Below are 9,343 nucleotides of genomic sequence, written 5' to 3'. Positions count from 1 at the left end.
TCCGTCACCCACAATATTAGAATACTGGAATTAATTCTGGAAATCAGGTTTCTTGATAAAGTAATTAATAATAATAAATATTGCAACGACGCGCAACGCTGGCACTGTCGCCCGTCTCCTGTAAAGTGCATACTGCATACTGCTTAGACATTTTCTAATCGATTACAATTTATTATAGAGACTAGAATGCTCACATAAATCAAAGCGAAAAATGATTTAATTATTGTACAAGTGTACAAATGTACCTATGCAAAATTGTATTAATATGTATTTGTTTAGTTGGTATAAAAATACCTAAATACAATTTTTATAGTTTTGTTTTAGTTCATGGAACATTACTCCCCCCCCCCCCGTGGGAGCACGCCAATGTACGGGGCGCTAGTGTTGTTATGCCTAGGGGCGGAAAAATGGTAAGTCCGCCTCTGAGTGTAAGATAAATGTTAATTGCTCGCTCGATACAAATACACCGTACTAGTAAAAATAATAATTGGTTAAAATTGAACGATGTTTTTACTTTTTGGTTTAACTAATAAGATATTTCGACTCCAATACTTGGTTCTTAAAATCGATATTACTAAAATTGCTACCTATTTTTGATTATATTTTATAATATAAGTAGATACCTGCCACTATCACATGCGTCAAATATTTACTGCCCAATTTGTAGTCTTAATTACCACATAATTTATGTCTATTTATGGCTGAGAAACATCGGCAGAATAACTTTCACTCGTCAAAAGACGCACTTCAAAGTTTCGTTTAATCTTTTACTTAATATGTATTAGTTTATCTACTTTATCTATAAGGTATTGCTTCATTTTAGACATTGATGGTTATATAGTTTCACTAAATGTACCTATAAATAAAATTTATTCAATTATGATCGGATAGTTTTTAGAATAAAATATTTTACCGTCACTTATTTTTAAAATAATATTATTATCTTATGAATTAATTAATTTTAAATTTTAGTCATAACCTTTAAATTGGTAATAACAACAATGTAATATAAAACGTTTAGTTACAAAGTGTTCGTTTTTGTCCACGTTACGAATAAACCGTCTCATTATTCAAATTAAAATTACGTTTACAGTTTTTGGTTTAAGAGGACGCTACACCAAAACGTGTAGGCGTATAACGGCCGAGAGGACGCGCTGTTAAGTGTTTTCGCGATCCGCATGCACGCGACGTTTAAGTCACTAAATATTTGGTTATTTTATAATTTTCTACAGTCTAAAACAAACGACTGAGTAGACGTAAACTTATTATCCAACATAGGAACCAGTGGCGTTTCCTGACTTTCGGCGTTAGGCGTTAATGTGTGAGGAAAACAATAAATACCTCACTGTCTTGAATTATCTATCATTAACCATTAACCCAATAAAAATGCATAGAATGTACGGAAATATACAATAATAATATTAATATTAAATTAACGTAAAAATATATTATGTTTTCGACGATCGGCGTTGCAGTCTTGCAGTATAGTACCTATGGGCTATGGGCCTATAGTACGAGTGTACGACGTAAACAGGATAACGTGCAGCCGCGACGATTCCCACTAACGGTCCAAACAAAGTGTATAGGCTAGCGCTAGACTAGTGTAGTAGTGACTAGTGAGTAGTGGCTAGTCGTTAATTTCATTGTCAACGAATTGGTCTAGTATTAACATGGCACCGAAGTTATCCGAAAATATCACGAAAAATTAAGAATATGAGATATTAGATACCACAAGTCGTTGTTCGAAACATTAACGTCCTACACGGCTACACCCTACACAAACACAAGATAATACAATATTATTCCGTAATCGGCGTAATCTTATTGGACGCCGTCGCGCGTCGTAGCTGCAGACGGCGCGGGCGCATGGTCAAGTTTAGAGCTTAAAATAGACAATAGTTTATTATTTGATATTATTATTTTTACATGACAATTATTTTAAGATTTTGTAAATAAAATTATATAACCATGTAATATACTAATATGAATTACAAATTACAATATTACACACATGTATGACATCAATGTTTAGGGCGTTAACACACAACTTGCACACCCAGAGAAAACGCCACTGATAGGAATCCAGATAATATTGTTATCCTTAAGTGGTCGAAATTTGATTTTTGTGCGATAAATACAGCTCAAATGAGAGCAATTCTACTAAAACGTGTTTTTAGGTGGTGAAAACCTGTGTGTAGCGTCCTCTTAATAGAAATAACTAATAAGATATTTTGACTCCGATACTTGGCTCTTAAAATCGATAGTGAGATAATTAAATTTACGCTTGGGTATACCTCGTTTGTCTTCTTTCGTTTTGATCCTGCTTCAATAAAATAATAGATATGTAAATATAGATATTATAACAGATTTGAATCGAATCGGATTTTTCGTAATTAAAACGTATAAAAGTACAGAGGCGGCGAGATCTACATATAAATAAATCGTAGTATTACATAAAATAATATGACTAACGTAAACATTTTCACAATCACATTTTAGAATCGTTTGTAATATTATTGTATCGGTATATTACGATTTAGTAATATTTATGAACGACGTATACGTTGTGGTTAAAAAAATAGATAAATGTCAAATAATTTGTTTTTATACCTATTGTATTATGGGGTGGTCTGACACCCTAAACATTCCTCGCTATCTCCATTGGTTAACAATGGACAACCCTTTTTCTAGACACTTCGCAATAACTGGTGGTCGTAGTTCCGGGCAAATATTTACTGCCATATAATATCTATCGATTTAGTAAAGCATATGGCCCATATTTTGACGGTTACAAAATATAACAGTTTTGTAGTGTACAATTATATAATACACTTCGAATGTTTTAAACGGTCATGCATAATGCTGTGGCGTAACTAGGACTTGTAATGTCCGTGGTAAAAATATAATCAAACGGGTCTTCAGTCTTAAAAATTTTGGGGGCTTCCCCTGTGTCATAATCATAGTTTTTATTCGTATAAATGTTCCGATTAGATAATGTTTTTCTAAAAATGATCTACTATCTATACATACCCTTTAAAAAAAAGATAACTTTACATAACCGTTAATCAATTGTAAGTCGGTATTTATTACAATATCGCCAACGTAGACCGTCTAACTCTAACACCTTATACATTTTTATCGTTTTAATTTTGATATCCACCTACGAACTATAATACGTGGAAGATCGACGTTCCCGCGTGCCACTTACGCGTCGTTTTTTTACTATTTGAACGACTGTAAAACAGTCCTAAAAAAGGAAATTCACTATCGATATCAACAATATTATTGAATTTTAGTATTAGTTATTGTTGAATTTTTCATTTAAATTTATTTTGTGTTAATTTTAAATTGATTTGTACGCATAAATATATATATATATATATATATATTTAATATCTTTATAAAATAATTTCAGTTTTTATATTACTTTTGATTTCATAGAAGATTTTTAACGATTTATGACGATTTGTATTGATATTTAAAATTGATTTTGAAATGAAGATGTCCTGCATTTTGGTATTACGTTTGGATATTAACTATTTATACAATTGTTTTATCTAATTTTGTGATATTCTTATTAATAATTATTAAAACTTAAGTATTTTATTAAACCAAAGCAAATTGTACCTTGTATAAGAAGACTAAATTCTCTACTTAAAATTATTAATACATATCATCAACTATTGTGATTTTAATAACAGTAAAAGACGGGCCAAAAACACGTTACTGATATCAAACAATACATTTTTATCAATTTAAAAGTACGGTAAAGACGTAAAGGACTCTGACACTACTGTATATAACGTATCAAAATTATTTTTAAAATTAAAAAGTATATATCTTATTGTTTTTTGAAATTTTGTTATGATACGTTTTGGAAAAAATATCACTTAATTAGATCGTTCTTGCGACGAATTTTTCAGTCAAAACGTGCTATTGGATGCCAATAGAACGTTATGGTGCTAAAAACATTATTGCTCAAAATATAGTCTAAAATAAGACTGAGGCTAGGTTTGAGTTGAACAAATGAAAAATGTCGCTTCTAAATTATTCACGTGACAAACTGTCATATCCCATCCATTTTTTTTAATTTATAAGAGCTTATGAGATAATTTTGTTTTGAATTAAAAACAATTTATTTTATAATAAAACATATCTAATTTTATTATATACTTCTTGAATGCGTGTTTTGTTCTGATTTTTGATAATACAGTGAATTAATAAAATAAATAAATAAATAAAAAAATCTATACTACCTTCTATTATTTGTTTTATTCTCTTTATGATGAAGTTAATATATTTAACTAATAATCAAATATTTTTTCTGTCCAAAATATTCAGTTGAACCATGAGAGAGTGCATCCAAAAAAACAATCACCCTGACATTGGCGATTATTATGTTTGCACAAGGTGCATACATTTCATGCTATCTACCAACACAGCTGAAGCACATCGTACCTGTACCGAAAAACAGTTTCCAACGTAAGTATAAATTAATAATTATTAAATCTATTTCGTCATATTAACTAGAAAAACAACTGCATCGTAGTGTCGGAAAGAGTGGTTCTTCGAAATTTCGAAACGTCTGGTTAAATTGTTTTAGTTTTTCAGTACCATTATAAGCTCGGGTTATGGGCAAACTATGTTATGCGTATAAAGTAATAAATATATACAGTGTACTCTCGGTAACTCGAACCTATTGATAACTCGAAATTAAGTAAGAATTATAACAAAACTCGTTAAAACTACGAACATTTTCAATTTTTTTTGATGGATATTCATAAATATTTTTCCATGTTTTCGTAGATACATTTAAAAAATAAAAAAGTTTATCAAAAACATATTTTTAATGATCGTTTGAAGTTAAACATTGTATATTCACCCATAAATTAACATATTCTCATAGAACGATATTCTTATTTAAAGTTGAAATTTGGACAAAATTTATCGAAAAATTGAAAATGTTCATAATTTTATTTTGTAATTAAATATGTAGAAAATATTCAATTATTATAGCTAAAGATTCAAAATGTTGAACAAAGTTTTTCACATAATTAGTTCATAATAGAGTGTAAGCGAAAAATCTAAAAATTATATAAACACAGTTTTTTTAAAAACATATTATTTTAACTTCAAATTCGCACAAAATTAGATAGAAATGTTATTTAATCGGAGAATAACGATTTTAGTTTATTTTTTTGTAATTTAAAAATATTGTTATATATAAAATAGGCTGACAGACTGTCTTCGCTCAGAAATATATTTCGTTAACAATGATTTTACATAACTCCATTCAAATTTAACACATCCATTACAGCGACACACACAACACCTACCGGCTACTGGTACACAGGTACACCCACAGGCTACAACAGTGGTGAAAATATTTTTATACTTAGGAGCTATACGTACCCGAAAGACATTATTTTAGAAATATTTTATCCATATCGATAGAACTATAATATATTTATATAACTATTTAATACAGCAAATAGTTCAGTAAGAATTTTAACTCCTATTTACTCTGGGATCATGAAAATGTAAATTATTATAAGTTTCCTAATAGTAAATATAATGTAATATAATTTTTTTCCTAGATATAAACCAGATGAACAATTATACCGATGCTCATCATGTGGTCGGTACTTCGGCAACATTGACCAATGGAAGGCACACGATGAGTTACACAAACGTATCGGAAATTACAATCCAACCAAATTTGTGGTTCGAATTGACCAAAATAATTTTGTTGTGAATTGAAGTGTTTAATTTTTTTCTTTTTATTAGTTGTGGTTTTTTGTATTATCGTTACTTATTCATTTTTATGATTTTACTACCTATCTGATAACTAAAAGACATTGTTTACATATATTTAGCATATATTTTTTTTATATATACATTTAACATTTTGTATACCTAATTTGTGTGTTTGTACAAGTTATTTATAATGTCTAAATTCCAAAATTATAAAATAAGCACATTTTTTTGTGTTCTATATTGTTTAATTTTGTCCACCGAAAATATAAATATAAATAAATAAAATGATATTTTATTATTTTGTCTTTACTTAAATAGTTTGCTCGCTTTTTGAGTAGAAACTGCCGAAGTATAAAAACAAAGTTGTCACGAAATCACGATAAGTTTATAGGTACAATTGACATGGACACGGACGTGAGCGGATTAACATATCATAATATTGTCGCGGGGTATAGCGGTTGCTTGAGCTCTCCTTTGTAGATTTAAGGCTTAAGATAAAAGAAGAACAGAAGCGGCAGTGAAATAACTCAAACCTTGAACACGGGTAAGGCAGTAGGTTTAATTCGACACCGAATATAAGTGTGATTGGTGCAAGACATGATAGACAAAACACAAAAATCGGTGGTGATCGAAACACGGACGGTCGGCGGTTGCAGAACTTTTCGCTGAGATAGGTAGGTATAAAAAAAAATATCAATCTTCGACTTTGATATCTTTTCTGACAGGAATACAAATATATTTGGTACGGGGTCGAAACTAAAAAATACACAGTACCTACTTTTCTCAATAATTGGGAAAAACAATAAAAATATTGAAAAACGAGAAAACGCAAAACCAGTTTTTGGCAAAATCAATTATTTTATTTGTTTTTATAATTTAATTTCTAACAAATATAATTATATAAATTAAAATAATAAATAATGAAATTTCATTATTTTTTCTACGGTTTTTTGCCGGTTTTGCGTTCACGCCGCACCGACACGACGGACCGCCAAAATATATTTTTCAGATGACAGACGATTGGTGCCTGGTGGGTCCGGTTTGTGCAGTAACGTGACGGAGCGGTGTCGACAATGTGTCGTCCGTATCAATGTGAATTACCTCATGATTACGGTTCGGGTATTAAAGTAATATAATCAGCAAAAAACAGAATTTATGAATAAACTTGATTAAAAGATTAAATAGTTTGTATAGTCAACTAGTGTGTATTAAAACGAAAAATGACTAACATGTACTTAGATAAACTGTCTTCAGTGAAACGTTGACGGTTTGGGCTTAAAATATTTGTGTACGTAGAAAATGTAATTGGAGCGGACTGACGAACAATTTTGAATCTTTAGTAAGTATATAAGCATTATTAACATATATAGGTAGTATGGGTACTTTTATAAAAGTTAAATTAACTGGCCATACCAAATACTCGATCAAAAGTTTAGCGATATCGGTAAATATTTCCGATAATAAGACCCATTAAAAATAATTAACAGCCTACAATGCAAAGACTTCAGAAAATCTTTTCGATTCGTACCGTTTATACGTATGTCGTGTATAAAACTATTAAAACAATAGAAAATTAAACACAATAAAGGCATTTATAAGTGAAAAAGCCAAAAAGGCAGAAAAAATACTTCATAATCTTACAGATTAAATGACACGCATTTTTATATAAAAAATATTTATATATTTTTATTATTAAAAATCCGAACCCTACTCATAAAATAAACTAATAATGTAATATTTTGTGGTGCCGTTATGCATTGTGAGTCGTAACCGTGTGAATTAACGCAGTAGGTTTATTTCGGCACGATTGTAAGTGTCATTAGTGCAGTGGAGTCATTTCAGTTTTTGAGAGGGAGGGAGGGCGAAATTTGACCGCCCCAAAATAAAACTGAAAAAAAAATCGCTAACAATTACATTACACTACATTACAATTGTATTTTTATCTCAATACAAACAGCCTTCTAACATAATTTCATACTTATACTAGTTACTATTAAATAGGTTACTATCACAAGCATAAGTAACCCATTATTTTGAGAGATAACAATAACTAAATAATTAATACACACGTAGAGGGATACTATATATTACCTATTACCTACTAAAGGCCCAAAACTACCATAACCGCCCATGATATGGCCTGCTAATGACTGCATTGGTGTAGGACGGTGTTCGAAGTGCGTACGAAAATAAGGTCGGCAGAGCTTTCCGTCAAGATAGGTAGGCATAAGAAAACTTTCATAAGTATAGTTAGGTAGTTCATCATGTAACCAATGTTACGAGTGCTGCTCTATGTTTTTCCTCGACGAGGATTATTTATCAATAATAAATAATATGTTTTTGTAAATGAGACCAAGGTAACTAAAACCAGTCGGAAACGATAAAACGCGTATCCGGCCCAAAAAAGTAATTTTTATATAAAAAATAACAACGAGTGGTGCGGAATATGGTCTGCGAGCGAGACTTGCCGTTCGTAATATATAGTGAAGTATATAGGTAAGTATTAGGTAGGCGTGTTACTTTCGGCATCAAGCACGGGTTCAAGAGTCTACCGATATGAATTTTCATGACAATATTCAAACAGTCGAAAATTATGGAGACTGTATTAATTCGTATATCGATCTTTTATCGGACAAATTAATCATAGTATTATACAGTCATAGTGTATTCAACCTACATCGGCTACATCATTATACAAACGGAAAATTTCAAAACATTTTTTACTTGATATAAAATATATGTATCGGAATTATGTCTTTCGCAGAAACAAAAAAATTAAAAATTTCGTATTATTGGCTCAACATAATGGGTTAACCTAACCTAATGGTATTCTAACATCAATAATATTATATTATGCGGAAAAGTGACTCGGACAAACGTGATTCGTTGGAAAAATGTTCCCATATTATATTCGGACGAATTTCTTTGGTATACACAACGTGTGTACAAAATTTGTATACACGCGTATAATTTGTAAAGACGATTGCGCACTTTTTCCCTTTTTGACCCCACTATAATTACTCCGACGTACGATCTCTGTTTACCTGATAAAACCACGACATGATTGCGCACCAAATGATATGAGATGCGTATAATATACAACGTAAAACACAATTATTTATGGACAACTTAAAATAATTTTTACAATACATATTTTGAATAATTTTCATATACACGCACTTATTATAAAACTGTTGCGTTGCTATTCCGTTTGCTGTCCCGGCTATTATCTGGCATTTGACCGGGCTAATAATAATAAAAAGTGCTGTTCGCGCGTTTGGAATGGATAAGTGACCAATGTATATAAATAACAATACGCATTCAACAATAGGAATAATATTGTCGAGGCCCGGAACGCCTTCTAGCAAAACCGCCGACCGACGCCCACGCACACAACACATTATTCAATAATGTATTGTAATGTCTTATTTTCGTATTATTTCGTTGTTTGTGTATTATATACACATTATGAAATAATATTAACATTTCCGTGCTGTTTCCTTGCAAATCGCAATAATGTTGTATTCTGTGCTGTTACCACAATTTTTGGATACCAATAATTTAATGTTGGATAGCGAATTAATAA

At 30.6% G+C, this 9,343-nt stretch overlaps 1 long non-coding RNA gene across 2 annotated transcripts in view; it reads left to right on the top strand.

The window, feature by feature from the left end:
* Nucleotides 1–6,006, top strand: part of LOC115034765 — a 19,282-nt gene extending 13,276 nt beyond the window's left edge. For both annotated transcript variants that reach the window (XR_003840067.1, XR_003840066.1), the window contains 2 exons: nt 4,342–4,482; nt 5,598–6,006. This is a non-coding gene — a long non-coding RNA (uncharacterized LOC115034765). The remainder of the gene's footprint in view (nt 1–4,341; nt 4,483–5,597) is intronic.
* Nucleotides 6,007–9,343: the final 3,337 nt, after the last annotated feature.

The sequence above is a fragment of the Acyrthosiphon pisum genome, chromosome X (genome assembly GCF_005508785.2).
Source record: "Acyrthosiphon pisum isolate AL4f chromosome X, pea_aphid_22Mar2018_4r6ur, whole genome shotgun sequence".
NCBI classification, from domain to species: domain Eukaryota; kingdom Metazoa; phylum Arthropoda; class Insecta; order Hemiptera; family Aphididae; genus Acyrthosiphon; species Acyrthosiphon pisum.
The sequence above is the reverse complement of the archived record's forward strand: the minus strand, read 5'-3'. Positions and strand labels throughout refer to the sequence as shown.